Here is a 21,040-nt window from a genome sequence, read left to right on the forward strand (position 1 = left end):
TAATAATAAAACATGAAAGTTGAAATGGCTCCTTGACCATGGGCTGTACAATGACTATTGTGTTATTAATAGCAGGCATGGAAATAGCATTCACCTTGTCATATATTTCCATCAGAGCTTTTGAGTGACAAGGTTCATTGTCATTGAACAGTAGCTGTAGCTCTCAACAATGGTCTTAAAATATTCAGTAAACCATGCTGTAAACAGATTTGCTGTTATGTAGGCTTTGGTGTTCCATTTACAGAGCACAAGCAGAGTAAATTTAGCATAATTCTTTTGGACCCTAGGATTTTCACAATAGTAAATTAGTGTTGACTTCAGCTTAAAGTCACCAGCTGCATTATTTGCCCCTTACGAGATCATTTGAAGTTTTGAAGCCAGACATTGACTTCTTTTTTTTTTTTTTTTCAGACATTGACTTCTTTATGGTTATAAAATCCTAGGTAGCATCTTTTGTTTTTGTTTTTTTTTTCAATTGTGACTGTTTTGTTTACATTGAAAATATGTTGTTTAGTGTAGCCACCTTCATGTATTATCTGAGCTAGATCTTCTGGACAATTTGGTGCACCCTTAGCACTTGGCTGCTTCACCTTGTACTTTTGTATGTACTTCTATGTTTTAGAGACAGCTTCTTTCCTTAAACCACTTGAAACAACCTCTGCTACCTTGCAACTTTTCTTCTGCATGTTCCTTACCTCTCTCAGCTTTCATAAAATTGAAGAGAGTCGAGGCCTTGCTCTAGATTAGGCTTTGGTTTAAGGGAATGTGGCTGGTTTGATCTGTCTAGACTACTAAAATTTTCTTCATATCAGCAATAAATTTGTTTTGTTTTCTTATGATTCAAGCATTTATTGGGATAGTAACACTTAATTTTCTTTATAAATAAAAGTAACATTTTTATTTCTTTCAAAATAAGAACTTTCATTTTGCATTTACAACCTGTCTACCTGTTTAGCACAAGGGGCCTAGCTCTTAGCATATTTGTGCTTTTGACATGTCTTCCACACTAAGCTAATAATTTTGAGTTTTTGAATTCAAATGAGAGATATATGACTTTTCCTTTCACTGAACACTTAGAGGCCACTGAAGGATTATTAAATGTCCTGCTTTCAATATTACTGTATCTCAGGAAATGGAGAGGCTTGTGGAGAGGAAGAAAGAAGGGAGAATGGCCAGTTAGTGGAGAAGTCAGAACACATATATTAATCAGTTAAGTCCACTCTCTTATCTGGGTGCAGTTTGTGATGCCCAAAAACAATTACAATACTAATATCAAAGATCACTGATTACACACTACCATAACAAATATAATAATAATGAAAATTTTGAAATATTGAAAGAATTACTAAAATATGGCAGAGATGCAAAGTGAGTAAATGTAGTTAAAAAAATGGCACCAGTAGACTTGATGTCAGCTAGTCACAAACCTTCAATTTATATATATATAAAAAAAAAATGATCTGTGAAGAACAATAAAGCAAAATGCAATAAGACAAGGTATGCCGGTATACTGTTTTGCCAAATGACATCAAAGAAAAAAATGGATTAATATTACATAATTCCTTTTATCCCCTACATTTTGATCAGTCCTTTAAAGTTCTGTAGACTCTAGGCCCTCATCACTTGTAAAGGGATACTAAATTAGGTGTGGCTTGCTTATTCTCTAAGTGAACCTATAAGCTACAGTATAAATAAGAAAATGGCATATATAATCATATTTTCAAGTTATAGTTTCCATTCATTTTGCTTTTCTAATCTAAAAATATATTACACACAGGTAGGTAGACCACTCTAACCATTGAAATGCTTTAAAAATAATTAGGTATAGAAACCTCCAGATGTGATTTAATGAGTGAGACAGTCATTGGGTTTTCAGATTGAAAGACAAAAGCTTAATATTAATTAGCCAAAAACTAAGAATTTGAAAACACAAATGAGTTTATTTTTCCTTGATTGCTTTTATCCTTAACTGAAACTTGGATACATAGAATTGAATTTATAACAATATTTGGTTCAGGACATAATTATTATGGATACACCCATAACTTTTTTAATGATGAATTTTATGTTTTTCATTCACATCCTTCATAGTATATTCAATCATCATGAACATACTGTCCAAACTTAAAATTAGTTGCAGTCTTTATTACTTGTAGATAAATTCTATAAACCTTCTCTAATCATCCCTAAGACTTCCCTTCAGACATAGCTACTATTACTGTCATTTTTTCACTTATATAATTTATGCAGAAAAAATTATGGTTAGTTTTTACTTGTTTTCAATCTATAGAAAAGAAATATGGCACATACTTTCTACTCAGAATTTCTCTTCGATCACAAATATGTTAACAAGATTTGCCTGTTGTTCATTTATTTTTACTTTTGTATATTATTGAATCAGTATACCTTATTTGGTATACTGTATTTTTTATCTATTTTCAGTCAATGAGAATTTCAATTTTTATAGTTTTCTAATAATGCAAAGATCACTGTTATAAAAAATCTTATTCATGTTTTCTGTTTTACAGTACCTAAAGTTGTTGTTTTATGAGATTCAACTTTATAAAATATTGCCAACTTGTTTTAGAAAAATGCTTGAAAACTTTGACTATAAACTTTTAGCAATTCAAATTGTGTATAGACCCTCAAGCCTTTGATAAGGTCAGCCCTTTTAGATTGTGCTACTCAAATTTTTTAAATTGGTATCTCTTTTATGTTTTGCTTTTCTTTGCTTAATAATGAAATTGAACATCTCCTAATAAGATTTGAGTCATAAATATTGTATACTATTCATTCATGGTTAGTAACTTTCTTCTATTGGTTCACTAGTTTTTTAATATTACATATTATGTATTGCTCTACAAATTTTTTTGTGAATATGTATTATAAATGTCTTTTCTTTAATAGTGTCTTTCTTTGCATGTTTTTAATGAATTGATTTTAAATTTAATGATATGTTTATTATTTTCCTTTTTGATTGATTTTGTATTTAAGTATATTTCCCAAAGTCAGAAATATACACACTATATTTTTTCTAAATATTAGAGAAAATTCTTTTCACATTCAAATTATTAAGTCAGTTAGTGTTTATTTTTATGTGTGAGATGAGTTAGAAATTTTTTTCCAACTCCATTTATTGAATAATTTCTTATTTTCCTAGTGATTTTCCATTCAACTGGTATTACTTCTCAAAGTTTTAAGTAAATGTGAGTCTGACTGTAGGCTCTCATTGGGTTCCATGATCAATTTAGACTATCCCTTCACCAGTACTGCTCTATCTTAGTTATAATATTTTATAATAACTTATAAGGTAAGTACTTTCTTATTCTTGTTGTATGTTAGTGGTTCTTTATGACACTTTACTTCTCCATATATGATTTAGGTTATCCTTTCATTTAGGGAAACTGTTTTCATTTCTTTAACAAATCTTTTTCCATTTATTTTTCTGGACAATTTATTTTATCTAAATGTTGTGTTTCTACTTTTATCTTCCAAACCTCTTAAATTTTATCTTTTATCTTTCTTTATACTATTTTCTTCTGAGAGTTTCTTAATATGATCAGCTGAACAACTTGATCTTCAGCTAAGTTTCATCTACTGTCCCCGTTAATCATTTTATTATGCTTACATTAGTTATATATTTATATTTAATATATACATAGTTGTATATAGTAGTTATATGTTTACAAAAATATTTTCACTTGGCTATTTTTTAATCAGTTTATTATTCTCTTTGAAATTTGTATTTCCTAACATAACTCATTTTTTAATTTTTTAATTTTTGGTCTGACTATTCTAATATTTCTGCTTCAGATGTATATAATGTCCAATCTTTTTTCTTCGGAGGGGAACAATTCTCTTTAAATGTTTAGGTTTTCTTTTTAGTCCAGGAGTTTTTATTTTCCTGAGTCTATCACTTATTCCTGTAATACATTTTAAGAGATTGAAAGCTAGAACTTAGTTCAAGTGAGGTCAAAGAGGCCATGGAAATAAGTCCATAGATGGAAAGCTCCAGCACATAAAACCATTATTAATTGCCTATATTTCTTATCATTCCCACAAGATCAGGTTTAGGAAATTGCCTTAATACCCTGTAGAAGAGCAACACTGGGAAAAGACAATGGCTCTATATTATCAGTGGAAAAATAGAGAGAGTCATAAAAAAAAAAAAAAAAAAAAAAAAAAACTGATCACTTCTCTCCTGTGTCAACACCTCGCTAAGAAGCTTTTGTGATGCTCTGATATCATCCATTGATTTCAGTCAAAAGGCAGCTAGTGACTGATCCAAGGTGTTGGTGCTGGGAGGGAGCATGAAATATGTGCAGAAATAACAGGCTTTAACTATTTTTAATCTGTTTTATCATTGCCTCAACACCACATCAACATTGATTGGATCATTGAGAAAGCAACAGAGTTCCAGAAAAACATCTACTTCTGCGTTATTGACTACGCCAAAGCCTTTCACTGTGTGGATTGAAACAAACTGTGGAAAATCCTTAAAGAAATGGGAATACCAGACTACCTGACCTGCCTCCTGAGAAATCTGTATGCAGGTCAAGAAGCAACAGTTAGAACTGGACATGGAACAACAGACTGGTTCCAAATCAGGAAAGGAGTGTGTCAAGGCTGTATATTGTCACCCTGTTTATTTAACTTATATGCAGAGTATATAATGAGAAATGCTGGGCTGGATGAAGCACAAGCTGGAATCAAGATTGCCAGGAGAAATATCAATAACCTCAGATATGCAGATGACACCACCCTTATGGCAGAAAGTGAAGAGGAACTAAAAAGCCTCTTGATGAAAGTGAAAGAGGAAAGTGAAAAAGTTGGCCTAAAGCTCAACATTCAGAAAACTAAGATCATGGCATCCAGTCCCATCACTTCATGGGAAATAGATGGGGATACAGTGGAAACAGTGTCAGACTTTATTTTTTTGGGCTCCAAAATCACTGCAGATGGTAATTGCAGCCATGAAATTCAAAGACACTTACTCCTTGTAAGAAAAGTTATGACCAACCTAGATAGCATATTAAAAAGCAGAGACATTACTTTGCCAACAAAGGTCCATCTGGTCAAGGCTATGGTTTTTCCAGTAGTCATGTATGGATGTGAGAGTTGGACTGTGAAGAAAGCTGAGTGCCAAAAAAATTGATGCTTTTGAACTATGGTGTTGGAGAAGACTCTTGAGAGTCCCTTGGACAGCAAGGAGATCCAATCGGTTCATCCTGAAGATCAGTCCTGGGTGTTCATTGGAAGGACTGATGCTGAAGCTGAAATTCCAATACTTTGGCCACCTCATGCAAAGAGCTGACTCATTGGAAAAGACCCTGATGCTGGGAGGTATTGGGGGCAGGAGGAGAAGGGGATGACAGAGGATGAGATGGCCGGATGGCATCACCGACTCAATGGGCATGGGTTTGAGCACACTCCAGGAGTTGGTGATGGACAGGGAGGCCTGGTGTGCTGCGATTCATGGGGTCGCAAAGAGTCGGACACGACTGAGTGACTGAACTGAACTGACCTGAACTGATGATCCTATTACCATTTTCTTACTTGTTTAGGGTTCATTTTCTTCAGGTTTTTTCCTTGTCTTGTTTTCTGTCTAGAGGAGTTCCTTCAGCATTTGTTGTAAAGCTGGTTTGGTGGTGCCAAATTCCCTTAACTGTGGCTTGTCTGAAAAGGTTTTGATTTCTCCATCAAATCTGAATGAGAGTCTTACTGGGTAGAGTGTTCTTGGTTGCAGGTTCTTCCCTTTTGTCAGTTTAAGTATAGCGTGCCATTCCCTTCTGGCTTGTAGTGTTCTGTGGAGAAAAATCAGCTGATAATCTTGTAGGAATTCTCTTGTATGTGATTTGTCATTTTCCCCTTGTTGTTTTAATATTTTATCTTTGTCTTTAATTTTTTGTTGATTTGATTACTATGTGTCTCAGTGTGTTCCTCCTCGGGTTTATCCTGTCTGGTACTTTTTGTGCTTCCTGGACTTGATTGACCATTTCCTTTCCCGTGTTAGGGAAATTTTCAGCTATTATCTCTTCAAATATTTTCTTGGGTCCTTTCTCTATCTCTTCTCCTTCTGGCATCTCTAAAATGTGAATGTTGATGCATCTAATGTTGTCCAAGAAGTCTCTTAGGCTGTCTTCATTTCTTTTCATTATTTTTTCTATATTCTGTTCTGCAGGTGTGATTTCCAACATTTTGTCCTCCAGGTCATTTATTTGTTCTTCTGCCTCAGTTATTCTGCTATAGATTCCTTCTAGTGTATTGTTCATCTCTGTTTTTTTTTTTTTTTTTTTAGTTCTTCTAGGTCTTTGGTAAACATTTCTTGCATCTTCTCCATTTTTTACCCCAGATTCTGGGTCATCTTCACTATCATTATTCAGAATTCTTTTTCTGGAAGGTTGCCTATCTCTACTACCTTTAGTTTTTTGGTTTTTTTTGGGGGGGGAGGGTATCTTTTTCCTTCATCTGGGACATTTCTTTCTTCTTTTTCATCCTGATTAACTTTTTGTAATGTTGTTTTTTTTCTAGTCACTGTGGATTGTTGTTTTTCTTGCTTCTTCTGTCTGCCCTCTGATGGAGGAGGCTAAGGGGCTTGTGTAAGTTCCTGATGGGAGGGACTTGCAATGGGGAAGACTGGGTCTTAGTCTGGTGGGCAGGGCCTTGCTCAGTATAGCTTTAATCCAATTATCTACTGATTTGTGGGGTTACACTCCCTCCTGTTAGTTATGTGGCCTGAGGTGACCCAGCCCTGGGGTGTATGGGCTTTATGGTAGGGTTAATGGTGAGTTCCAAGAGAGCTTATATCAAGGGGGTCTTCCAAGATTGCTGTTGCCAGTGTCCCCATGCAGGTTGTAAGACCCTGCCAAATACCAAAGATAAATCAGAAAGTATTAATGTGTTTGAAAATTAATAAATACACTTGGAAAGAGTTAATAGTACACAAGAAAATGCTTATTAAATATTTATTCAGGCCTCCTTGTTGGCTCAGACAGTAAGGAATCTGTCAGCAATGCAGAAGACCTGGATTCAATCCTTAGCATATGATGTTAAATTTTGAAATTTGTTATTTTATTTTATAGAATATAACTCTGGATTTTGTACTCTAAAGTTAAATAATATATTCATTAGGTCTGCATCAATATTGCCTTATTCTGTACACTTTTAAATTCTCATTTCCTTTAGTTGGATTCATTCTTAGGAAGTTTTCTGATTCATCTAACATGTCCATTGGCTGGGTCCAGGTTTTTCCTCCTAACCTGTCAACAACTCATTAACTTATTTAGCATTTATGTTCTTTAGCTATTTAGTTTTCTGTTCAAAAAAACTGAAAAAAAAATTGAACTATAACTTAGTACAGAAAAGTGTGTAAGCTTAGATAAACCTCTATATGTACAGACCAGAGTATAGTGAGTACAGATTGTATAACCATCACCTGGTCAAGAATTGGAACATGGACAGCATCTTGAAGCCCTTAATAGTTCCTATGGGTCAAAGGAGCAATCAAGGTAGGTATTAGGAGATATTGATCATAATACAAATCAAATTTTGCAGAATGAACTTAACTATGATTAAGAGACAAACAATTCTGGACATATCCTGGAAACTCATCAGTGGGATATTATCTAAAATTTTGAGCCATAACCTTGTATGGTAACCTTGCATGGTATTTAAAGAAGCTTAAATAGGCATCAAGGAACTACAGTCAATAAATTCAAATATAAAATTATTTTAGTAGCTTAGAAGTGAGGCTTTTATATACAGATAGAGAGCCACAGTGAGAGATGGAAGTTAGATGGTGTGAAAAGATATAAAGTAAGAAATTATTAACTGTAATGTGTCAATTACTTGGCTGATGGTGAAGGAGTGAAAGGGTAGCATTATGACTTTGTTCCTGAGTGGCAGTGACGTTTGAGAGAAATAAAGAAGCAGAAAAATGAGTTCAGATAGATGGGCATTAATTACTTACTTTTGTCTCAATCTCTTGGTTGTAATAATTTATTTTTGTCATTAAAACAAAAAATAGATTTGTGTCTGATAATAGATTAGCATCATATAGAAATCTTTTAAAAATATTGTTAAAAATTTGGTCTTTCTGTACAAAGAAGAAAGTCTGCAGTACACACTGGATGACTGTATTTAGATCATCCACCCTCAACCCAGTTAGAATGCACAGTGTATCATTTACACAAATATCAGAAATGCTCAAACAAATTCAGAACCACTTATGACAATTGACAGAGGTAATTCTTAAACTGGAATCACATTCACATTTACTGTGCATGTTTCTTTGGGTCCTTACCAACTGAATGCTATCCTGCGAAAAAGTGAGTGGCAATTTTCAGAGAGGCTTTACATATATATGGTCCACAGGAGTTGTTAGAGGAGCAGTCTTCTAATTTGTATCTCTCTTTAGTTGCTATTTGAGACGTGAAAATGATGGGGTCATTTTTGTAGATCTTAATACCCTGGAAACGTGTCCCTGTACTTGGAAAAACATCAGGCGATTACATTAGGAGACAACTTAGGGAGAACAGTTCCAGGCCTATTATTTGTATGCTGCTTCTGAACAGAATCAAGGATCAGGTTTTGCTGCTTTTGAAAATAAGGGTCAGTTGACACATTGATGGGATGTGCTTGGTATTCTGACTGTTTAAGATCACTTTCTTCTACTTCACATGAGACTTCTGTTTGGCACTAACATTGATGTCATGATTTGGATACCCCTCCCCTTTTTTTTTCTTAAATAGTTGTTGTTGTTCAGTCACCACATCTTATTGGACTCTTCATGACTGTATGGACTGCAGCACGCCAGGCTTCCCTGTCCCTCACCATCTCCCAGAATTTGCCCAAGTTCATGTCCATTGAATCGGTGATGCCATTCAACTATCTCATTCTCTGTTGCCTCCTTCTCCTTCTGCCTTAACTCTTTCCCAACATCAGGGTCTTTTCCAATGAGTTGGCTCTTCTCATCAGGTGGCCAAAGTATTGGAGCTTCAGCATCAGTCCTTTCAATGAATATTCAGGATTGATATCCTTTAAGATTGAATGGTTTGATCTTGCTCTCCAAGGGACTCTCAAGAATCTTCTCCAGCGCCACAATTCTTTGGTGCTCAGCCTTCTTTTTTGTCCAGCTTTCACATATGTACATGACTACTGGAAAGACCATAACCTTGACTATGTGGACCTTTGTCATTAAAGTGATTTATTTGCTTTTTAACACACTGTTTAGGTTTGTCATAGCTTTCCTTCCAAGAAGCAATCGTCTTCTTGGCTGTAGTCATCATCTGCAGTGATTTTAGAGCACAAGAAGAGGAAATCTGTCACTGCGTTCACCTTTTCCCCTCCTACTTATAACCTTGTTTTCTAATTTTGTTTTTCAAATTCTACAACTTCCATTTCAGCATCATGTGTGTACAAAGATCTTACATGTGAGAAAAATGTGGCTTGGGTACATAGGATAGAGGAGTTGATGGTTAAAATTTTCAAACTTGCAACTCTGATACTTTTTCTTCAAAACAGGAAATCATTTTACTTTAATTAAATTTAGTTATGCTAATAAGGAATTTAAATATAGATATATTGATTAAAATTATTCTAAATTAAAAATTTATGAAAATGTACCTAAATTGCTTTGAGTGACTAGAGTTTTTATTTCCATGAAATTATACAAAGCAATTCTAAAAATTGATACTATTGATATAATCAATATTATATCATAATATAATTATAATTATAATATTTATATATATATAATTATAATTATAATATCAACCATAATATATAACATATAATTGGTATTAATGTGTTATCTTTAGTTATAACTAACAGGAAAGATTACAGATCTTGGTCTGCATTATCACGGAGTTCAAATTAATAATTTTAATTTGTGAGTTCTTACTGTGTAATTCCTTAAGAGATAAAGTTTGAAATTTTGAGGAACTTCATTTTATACAGTACCTAGTGGGTGATTCTATACCCTGATTCTTTCACAGAGTACTTTCATACATGCAGCCCTGCAGAAGACACTCTCAAGATCAGTGAGGTCACCACATATGAAGGTGTGTTTCTGCCATTGAATCAGTCAGAAGGTAAGAACTCTATCAAGCAAGTCACCAGGGGCTGTGTCACAAGTTTTCCCAGTGGCACTTTCTCTATCCATGTTGCAAATGTGTCTGACACTAACTGTGACTCTAATAACTTAGCGTTCATTTCTTGATATTTTGACACTAAAGTAAAACCTGGCAGCCTGGGACAGAGAGACCTGGTGTCCTCATCCTGAATCCCCCCACATGGGCTACTGATAAACACTACAACGAATCATGGATAGCTGGCAAGGTCCTCTGCCCTAAGTTGTTTTTTAAATTTTCATTCAGGCAGTGTAACTTCATTACATCCCTGCAAGTAAGACCCCAGGCATTGTTTGAGGCAGATTTATAGCCAAGTAAGGCAACCATTTCAGACTACAGAGAAATCCCTTCATTTGCACACTATCTGAACTTTTCTTCTTAGTTGGGGAAAGTTGATTTCATATAATATTACACTTTCATTTTTAAAGACAGTTTTTTCAGATGGTTGTTTTGAAATCATTTAGAGTTGAATCTAGGGTGATATATCTATTTATTCTCATGTGTTTCTCATTCCCTTTCCTCCCTTTTCCAGAGGAAAAGACTTTCTCTGAATTGAACCTGGAGTTCAGTTTCAGGCTAGAAGAGTGAGTCTAAATATAATGCAGAAAACTGCTTATTATAACTTCAGTGAATGCGTCATTCATACACTTCTCAAAAGCTTGTCAACAGGACAATCAATAAATATTTAATTCTCAGATTGTAGCTCAGCCATTCTGGGTGGCATCAGGAGACAGGCTAAAGGCAGTTGGGTGGGCAGCATCTGCCCTGTAGGCCCTCAGCCTGACATACCCAGGAGTGGTGAACTTTGATTATTTTCAGAATTATTTTTTATATTGATGCAATAAATCCAAACCATGTCAGTTTGAGATGTTGGCAACATGTTTTTATATTCCCAGCAGTGAGGGGCATTGTGTTCTCTCTCATATACAGAACAAGTAGAAATATTAAATTAGAAAACAAAGTAGAATAGAAATCAATATTTTTGTTTACTCTATTTGATTCAAGCCACTTTTTTTTTCTTTCCAGTAAAGTAAAAATAATGACTACGCCATTGTTACTTTTGGGTTATTATACATAGTCATTTTAATAACAATGCCTTTGAAGCTTATTCAGTAGAATTCTGAATATCCTGTTAAAATGTTTAAAATAATGTTTTTGTTAAAATTAAAAATAAGCCATTAATATAATAGATTTGATTTCTAGACAGCTATAAAAAGCTAGATCGCATTAAGAAAAATGACATAATTTTGTTTTACTTTATAGTAGAATATGTACATGTTCTTTTTCTGCCTTCCCCCCACCCCGTTCAGTAAAGGGTAGTACAGTAATCTAAAGGTGCTCTTCTTTCTCCTAAAGGGTAAATCTATTTATTTCCTTATTTGAAAGCATGGAGTATAGCAAAATGCTTCAGATAAAACACAACCCTTGCAATTGTTTGAATTTTAACTGGCTACTGTGTTTAGGTTTTCAATTTCCCTTCCTTTCTCCCTGCCAGTTTTGAAGAGTGCTCATATGCCTCACAATATGCTGAGCCGAAGATGATGGGCCAAGTCTTGGCTTCTTGAGAGCTTAAACCCTCTAAACTCGCTGCTTCTTCCAGCTGGCAGGTCAGCACAGAGAGCAGACACCGCAGGTTTCTGCTCAGTTAGGTTTCCACAAATGCGCCTCTGCTTATTCTAGTGAGGAAGGGGGAAGAGGATCTGCCCCGTGAACAATTCCATCCACCTTCCTTTTCCTAGCTTACTGGGTCTGATCAGTTTGACTTTGCAGGATTTTTCTTTTCCTTTTCTTATTCCCAAGTTTTTGACTGGCAGATATTATTAAAAACAAACAAACAAACCAAACGATGTTAATGTTTTTAATTACTTTTCATGAAGTCTGCAAAAGTTTCACTCATTTTTCTGTATTACATTAATAGACATGTTTGGCAAAATAATACTCCCTAAATTTACTCTTCAGATGTTAGCTTTTATAGAGAGATTAAGATTACAAAAAGCAGTATAGACTTTCTTTGATCTCATTTCATTCTTCAGACATTTACTACTTAACCCTTTAACTCTTGTTCGAATACTGACAGTTTTTCTTGGGTTACAAAGTGACTCAAACCAGCTAAACAAAGTTTGAATGTCTGTTTATTCTGGCCATTTTCTTTACCTCATTACTAAAAACTTAACACAAAAATAAATGGATTTAGGATAGCCTTAAATCATGAACATAGCTTGTGAATGAAAAAAATTCAGAATGAGTGAAGTCAGCTTAAATATTTAGAATTAAAGTGCAACATTGCATTGTTACATGTTCTTGATTTTTATATGTATCTGCACATGAAATGGAGAAGGAAATGGCAAGCCATTCCAGTATTCTTGCCTGGAAAATCACATGGACAGAGGAGCCTGACTACCTACAGTCCATGGGGTCACAAAGAGTCAGACAGGACTGAAGCAACTTCACACACACACACACACGAAATGACTGGTTTACACTGGTTTTGGTTTGATTGTTTTATTTTTCTATGATAGAACTCTATAAATAGTTGAACTCAAAGAGCTATGCAATAATGCCATTTATTATGTACTGTTAGTTTAGTTGTAGTCCAAATAATAATAAGTACTGATTTTGATCTTATGTGTTAAAAAAGTCCATACCAATACACTTTATTTTAAACTGATTATTCTGAATTTTAAATACCTCCTTCAATTGTCATTTATTTATTTATTTTTAATTTTTAGCAGAGATATCATATTTGACACTTGTTTTTCTAAACACTTGTTTAAGAGAAAACCAAATCATTTCCTTGACTTCTTACCTATACATTCTAGCCATCTGATTTATATAATTTGTCCTACATATCTTATATTCTTAATTAATTAGGGATTTCTGACCCAGACATTTTTAAATGTCTTTGAACAAGAAGATGGTCTACTTTTATGAAATTACTCTATAATTCAAATTTTATTTAGTAGTATGGCAAAATATTAGGAGTTGGAGGGAGGTAGAAACAATGGAATGTTACTGCTGAGATGGAAAACTAGGTTCATAGTTCTTAAAAACTTCTGTTTAAAGCAACATGTAATAATGATAAGGGTGAAATGTTTAATGTATTATCTTTTAAAGTATGAGAAAATTATCAAAATCATTTTGGCCTAATCTATCAAAATTAAAATTGTTGCTTGATATCCACTGTTGATCTTTGTTTCTGCTAAATCCTGAAATCATAATGTTGAAAATATTTTATTTCTGACAGTTCCAACAAGGAACCAATACCCGAGAATCTGAAATACAAAACTCAGGTATTGGAAAGTCAGCCCCCAGCATTTTGTAAAAAGAGTGACTTTGAGCAAAAATTTTATAGATAACCCAAACTAGTTATCACTTAGACTGCAGGAGAGAAACACATGCACACTCAGAAGGGTTGACTCAAGAGATTAATATCGGGATTTCTTTTTTACGAAGCTGTTGGTATGGTTCAGAAGAAAATAAGGGATGGTGAAGCACCCTAAACTTCTAGCAGAGGGCTGCCTGACCCTTAGAGGGAAGGTCTGCACTGCAGTCCGCTCATAGTCAAACAGTGAGGGGTCTAGCCTTATAAATATCTTAACTTGGATTTTCTTTTTTTTTATGTTAACCACTAGCACACTGCTAGTAATTCCCACTGACCAACCCTATTGGAAACCTCGGAGCAAGAGATTTCAACTGATGTTGTTTGGGGGAAAGAGCAAAGTAGAAAAAGTAGAGAACAGATCTGAGTAAGCAGAGCAGAAGTAAGAAGATAATATCTGGTACAACTAACAAACTGAAATGTACACAGTATCGGAGTCATTGGCTAAATGATATATTTTCAGGTAAAGGGATAGTATACTTAAGAATACAGAACAGTATATATCCTAAGAAATCATCCGTCTCCACTGACAGTGAAAAGTGACTCATTTCCGTTTCACCAAATCACCAGAAAACATTGTCTCATTATATATTAATGAATGAGTTTCACATTAGTTTACAGAAAGGAGGTGGTACCTTTTTAATTGGAAAAGTCTAGGAACTATAAAACTCTAGTAGCAGTCAATTGTTTACTATATAGGAGAATAACATCATTTTTCTAATGTGTGAATATGTGTTAGTTGCTCAGTCATGTCTGACTCTTTATGACCCCATGGACTATAGTCTGCCAGGATCCTCTGTCCATGGAATTCTCCAGGCAAAAATACTGATATCAGTAGCCATTCCGTTCTCCAGGGGATTTTCCTGACCGAGGGATGGAACCCCAGTTGGTCTCCTGAATTGCAGGCAGAGCCCCGTTCTGATAGCCTATACAAAGCAAATGGTAATTTGTTAGTAAAGAGTAACTGGTTTGTGACTTTAGAATCTTTGTTGTGTAGATGCATAAAAAAGAATAAGTTGATGAGATATAGAAATAAAGGGAAAAAAGGGGAAAAACCATTTGGTTGCCAATATTCTGTTCAATTCAGTCTCAATATTTTTAGTACTAAGACTTTTAGACCATTGATCAAGGTTCCATGTTTTTCTCCTTCCCCATTGTTTTTTTGGGGGGTCTGGGGTTATGTGCATTATTAAAAAAAAATCATGCTTTTTATAGTCTTATAGAGAACACATACAAATAAAACCACACATGGATACGTATATGTGCACATGTGGGCACACAAGTGCTTTGAAGAGGAAGATGCATACTATGATGTTCATGAAATCTAAATTTAATTTCAAATAGAGTAAAAGATTTGGAGTGAATACTGGAGACACAATTGTATAGTGATTGAAGCCAATACAGCCAAAAATTACAGAGTAGAAAGCAGCACTCTTTAGCATGGATAGGAATTAGAAATACAGGTAAGGATGAAAATGAAATTACATTTTACTCTACATGTTAAATCTGTGAAGAGGGATAGTTATTACTCAAAGAGTAACTGTCACTGCATGCTGGTGATTAAAATAAGCTTCCTTGTGCTATTTCTTCACATAAATGGTTATTGCCTCTCAAATTTACCAGGAGTATTCTAATCCAGAACTTAAACCTGTCAGCAGTATGCAATAAATTTTCTCAACAGAAAATAAGGAACAAAAATAAGTAACCAAGCCATATAACTAAAGATGTACTGATCTTAAATTCTGCTCTTATAGAGTTTAGTTCAGACAGGTTTTATCTTGGTTTTTCTGGGGGTATGTGTGTGTATTGTGTGTGTGTGTGTGTGTGTGTGTGTGATTAGAAAAGAACCAAAACTTGTGTTTCGTCAAGGGAAAACTAAATATCATTTAACTGATTGTCTTGTAATATGATCCTTTAAGTCATTAGGTACTTTTAAAATTCTTTCTTGTATTTGTAGAACAAAACAGGAAGCAAGAGACCCAGCAGGCCTGTTTGAGTCATGCCAACACTTATTCCCCTTGGTTGCATTTTGTGTTCTTTTATGCAAACAGGTCACCAGAAAAAAAAAAAAAAAAGGCAGTATCCCATCTAAAAATATTCTGGAAAAATCAGTGTATGTTTGTGCTGAATGATAAATCAGGAAGGCTGCCTAAATAATGTTTTTGTTCCCTGTTGATTATTGCTCAGGTTGTATATTAATACAGGTTTTCTATAATTTGCTTAGCCTCCTGGTTTCAGCCAATTTTCTAAACACTCTATAATAGAGATTGAGAAGGATGGAAGATTCAAAGTTTATCTTAAAGAATTATCAGCTAATCTTTCACTTATCTATAATCCTTTTTTGAAATATCAGAGAGTACAATGGGTTCAGTAATTAGAACACTTGCATTCCTATTTTTGTCAAATGCAAAATACATTTGTCAGATCAAAATATATTTAATCAATTTATTGCATCTTGTTTTCAGATATGCCTTTAAAGTTTTTTTTTTTTTTCCTGATTATTTACTTTTTTTCATGAGAGGAGTTGAACTATTGTCAGGAATATTTTTAACAAAGCCATGAAAATGGTAGCAGTGACAACAAGCATATTTAAATGCTACCAGTTGTGAAACAAAGGCCTAAGCATCTTAGATGGGATTTCTCATTAATTCAAAAGCATCTTCTTTTGACCAAATTTTTAGTTTTGTCAAATGTAAATGGTCCACACTGTGGTCTACAGAAGATACTGTAAGAATTGTTGGTGTTGTCATTGCTACCATAGTTGTACGGAGAAACTATTTTTGTCTCAGTCTTACATAAGAGCAAAAATATCTGGATCTTGGACTCTGCTACTTATTGAAGGGGAAACAATTCTTAATGAATAATCCTGCACAAGAGCCTAAAAAGTGAGAGAAAGTTAAGTTGGCAGGCTTGAGTGTTTGCAAAGTAAATTAATCATGGACATTACGGAGCCTGTATAAACAAACCAAGGAAAGATATGTTAACTTCCTCTTCTGTGTTAAATGGTAATAAAGGAAATTTATTCCATAATTTAGAATTTTAGTATTTCCTTCCTGTAAAATTAAAAGGAAGGATCTTCTGTATGTCCAGCAACATGTGTTTAATGTTTTTTTCTCTTACAGTGATCCTCTTTAAGAAAAGTAAATAATTATATTTTATTCAAACCTGGGTAAATACTGTCATGTTGTTATTCATAGTATACCATAAATGATATGAAAATAAAGACATCTTTAAAATATTCATAGAAGAAGGATGACCCTTCTATTTTTTTAAATTTATTTATACTTGGTCTTTGTCAGGAAGTACTAGATTTTTACAGTGTTTTATTATTTAACACCATACAAATCATGAAGTAGAATGAATTTATTATATTATGCACTATTTGTAAACAAATGAAATATTTATTTCTGTTCCAAATGCAAAGAATAATACACACACACACACAGACACACACACACACACGCACACAGGCTTCCCAGGTGGTGCTAGTTGTAAAAAAACTGCCATATATATGAAATTTCTTTCCTTAGATTTTTCTAGGGACTGATTACAATGTCACAATATAATAACGGCACAGTTTGAAGAAATTAACATAGATTTTATTGTGTGCATGGTATGCATAAATAGCATCAAAGAACAAAATAATTGTGCTTGAAAAATAAAGGAGGGATATCAACAGAGAGAATATCATAGCTCTCATCTTTTTGGTCAGTGACCCCACATCTAACCGTAAAACTCTCTTTTTACTTAGCCCTTGAGTCTGTGTGATTGCTGTAGTTCACATCTCTCTTTCTGAAAACAGAATTCAGCAACCATTGATAATTTACACTTCTGACTGATCTTTAGGTGAATGAACATATGACAAAGAATACCTTAAGGACAGACTTTGAAAAAGTCTTAAGTGTGTAAACTTGGTGCATTAGTAATCCAGGCAACTTAACTGTCCTCTAAAAATCTATAAATCATAGAAAATATATATTTGATAATAAAATTTATTATTTTACAAAGCATATGTATTATAAATTTATATTCTGTATTTCAGAATACCTAATTTTTAAATTTTATCTCAGCCAACCATAAAACTCACTCTCTTTCTAAACTGTAGTCTACATGATTGAGATATAGAATAAGAAAACTGTTCCATATCATCATATTCCATATTTCTTAATGGAAACATTTTAGAGTATATTACTGAGGAAGAAAAAAAAAAATTTTTTTTAACTTTTGTTGTTCAGTCACTAAGTCATGCCCAGACCTTTGTGACCCCATGAACTGCAGCATGCCAGGCTACCCTGTCCTTCAGTATCTCCCAGAGTTGGACCAAACTTACGCCCACTGCGTAAGTGATGCTACCCCACCATCTGATCCTCAGTGGCCTGGTCCTCCTCTCACCCTCCATCTTTCCCAGCATCAGGTCTTTTCCAGTGAGTCGATTTCATCACATCAGGTGGCCAAAATATTGGAGCTTCACCATCAGTCCTTCCAATGAATGTTCAGGGTTGATTTCCTTTAGGACTGACTGGTTTGATCTCCTTGCTGTCCAAGAGGCTCTCAGGAGCCTTCTCCAGCACCACAATATTAAAGCATCAGTTATTCAGCACTCAGTCTTCTTTATGGTCCAAATATCAGATCCATACATGTCTACTGGAAAAACCGTAGCTTTGACTACATGGACCTTTGTCAGCAAAGTGATGTCTCTGCTTTTGAATATGCTGTCTAGGTTTGTAATAGCTTTTCTTCCAAAGAGCAAGCTTCTTAATTTTGTGGCTGCATTCATGGTCCACAGTGATTTTGGAGCCCAAGTAATTAAAATCTGTCACTGTTTCCACTTTTGCCCCATCTATTTGCACATCTATTACACATCACTTATGTATGTTGAGACACTTGCATTCTAGTCTTGGTTCTTCAATTAACTTACTGTGCAACCTTGATTTTTTAGCTTGTATCTCTTATGATAAATAAGATAATTGAACTAGGTGAAGTGTTTACAAATGGGAATTTTGTGACTGTAGTAGGAATGGATATATATGACTATAATGTCATTTTCAATTTATTAGTATCCATTCCTAGGATCGAGTCAGCACTTGCTTTTGATGTATTAAACATATCTTATTATAAGACAGTTTGACCTATAATGATAGTTTTCCAGTGAAGCTCAGAAAAATAGAAGCTGATATTATGCAATATACTTTGAGTCCTTTTTCTCTCAAGAGAAGCACCAGCAAAGGGAGCCAAATAGATCTGTGTGAACTCCAGTTGAATATCAGTCCAGTTCAGCTCCATCACTCAGTCGCATCTGACTCTTTGTGACCACATGGACTCCAGCACACCAGGCCTCCCTGTCCATCACCAACTCCTGGAGTGTACTCAAGTTCTTGTCCATTGAGTCGGTGATGCCATCCAACCATCTCATCCTCTGTCATCTCCTTCTCCTCCTTCCTTCAACCTTTCCCAGCATCAGGGTCTTTTCCAATGAGTCAGTTCTTCACATCAGGTGACCAAAGTATTGGAGTTTCAGCTTCAACATCAGTCCTTTCAATGAATATTCAGGACTGATTTCCTTTAGGATGGACTGGTTGGATCTCCTTGCTGCCCAAGGGACTCTCAAGAGTCTTCTTCATGTCAATGTATGAGAAAAACCACTACAATATTGTAAAGTAATTAGCCTCCAACTAATAAAAATAAATGAAAAAAAAAAGTCTTCTCCAACACGACAGTTCAAAAGCATCAATTTTTCAGTGCTCAGCTTTCTTTATAGTCCAGCTCTCACATCCATACATGACTACTGGAAAAACCATAGCCTTGACTAGATGGACCTTTGCTGGAAAAGTAATGTCTCTGCTTTTTAATATGCTGTCTAGGTTGGTCATAACTTTTCTTCCAAGGAGCAAGCCTCTTTTAATTTCATGGCTTCAGTCACCAACCACAGTGATTTTGGAGCCCCCAAAAATAAAGTCTCTCACTATTTCCATTGTTTCCTCATCTATTTGCCATGAAGTGATGGGACCAGATGCCATGATCTTAGTTTTCTGAATGTTGAGCTTTAAGCCAACTTTTTCACTCTCCTCTTTTAGTTTCATCAAGAGGCTCTTTAGTTCTTCTTCACTTTCTGCCATTAGTGTGGTGTCATCTGCATGTCTGAGGTTATTGATATTTCTCCAGGCAATCTTAATTCCAGCTTTTGCTTCATCCAGTCCAACATTTCTCATGATGTACTCTGCATATAAGTTAAATAAACAGGGTGACAATATACAGCCTTGACGTACTCCTTTTCCAATTTGGAACCAGTTTGTTGTTCCATGTCCAGTTCTGTTTCTTCTTGACCTGCATACAGATTTCTCAGGAGGCAGGTCGGGTGGTCTGGTATTCCAATCTCTTTCAGAATTTTCCACAGTTTATTGTGATCCACACAGTCAAAGACTTTGGCATAGTCAATAAAGCTAAAGTAGATGTTTTTCTGGAGCTCCATTTCTTTTTTGATGATCCAGAGGATGTTGGCAATTTGATCTCTGTTTCCTCTGCCTTTTCTAATTCTTGCTTGAACATCTGAAAGTTCATGATTCACGTACTGTTGAAACCTGGCTTGGAGAATTTGGAGCATTACTCTGCTAGCGTGTGAAATGAGTGCAATAGTTTGAGCACTCTTCGGCATTGCCTTTCTTAGGAATTGGAATGAAAACTGACTGTTTCCAGTCCCGTGACCACTGCTGAGTTTTTTAAATGTGCTGGCATATTGAGTGCAGCACTTTCACAGCATCATCTTTAGAATTTGAAATAGCTCAACTGGAATTCCACCACCTCCACTAGCTTTGTTTGTAGTGATGCTTCCTAAGGCCTGCTTGACTTCACATTCCAGAATGTTTGGCCCTACATGAGTGATCACACCACTGTGATTATCTGGGTCGTGAATATCTTTCTTGTACAGTTCTTCTGTGTATTCTTGCCACCTCTTCTTAATATCTCCTGCTTCTGTTAGGTCCATATCATTTCTGTCCTTTATTGTCCAGTTAAATATAGGTATTTTTACATTTTTAGTTTTTATGAAGGAAATAGCAGTGTTCACAAAGAGGGTTAAGTGAACACTGACCCTAAGACTAGGTATATGTGTTTGAAATTTTCAAAGATAAAGCATTAGTGTAATTATCTCCTAGATCTTAAAAAATTTTAATCATGAGAATAATGGTTGAATCTGCTAGCTTTATCAGTAATTTGATATAAGGATATTCATATTTCAGTCTAATTTTTGGTTTTCTAATTGGTTTAATCCCATAGCTATAGATCCAAGGTATGAAAAATTTAACTTCAATAAGTATTTTTTAACTTGTACCAAATCCTCTGTTAACAATTCCAATAACTTACCTCATAAACAGTTTTATAACTTTAGCCATGCTCCTGCACTTCAATTGCTGTGACCTCAACCAGAATGCAATAGAATGTGAACAGTATTGTTTTTTTCTCTATCTTTGTTAACAAATGTTAACAAAATTTAATTTTCCTATTTCTGCTATCACTTCATTTGATCATCCCTCCT

General features: G+C 34.7%; 1 long non-coding RNA gene across 1 annotated transcript in view; it reads left to right on the forward strand.

Moving 5' to 3' along the window:
• The window catches only part of LOC133047949 (uncharacterized), a 315,323-nt gene that overhangs the window by 197,162 nt on the left and 97,121 nt on the right, over nt 1-21,040 (forward strand). The window contains exon 2 of the long non-coding RNA XR_009690919.1: nt 9,996-10,091. This is a non-coding gene — a long non-coding RNA (uncharacterized LOC133047949). The remainder of the gene's footprint in view (nt 1-9,995; nt 10,092-21,040) is intronic.

This window comes from Dama dama, chromosome 28, assembly GCF_033118175.1.
Source record: "Dama dama isolate Ldn47 chromosome 28, ASM3311817v1, whole genome shotgun sequence".
In the NCBI taxonomy this organism is placed as follows: domain Eukaryota; kingdom Metazoa; phylum Chordata; class Mammalia; order Artiodactyla; family Cervidae; genus Dama; species Dama dama.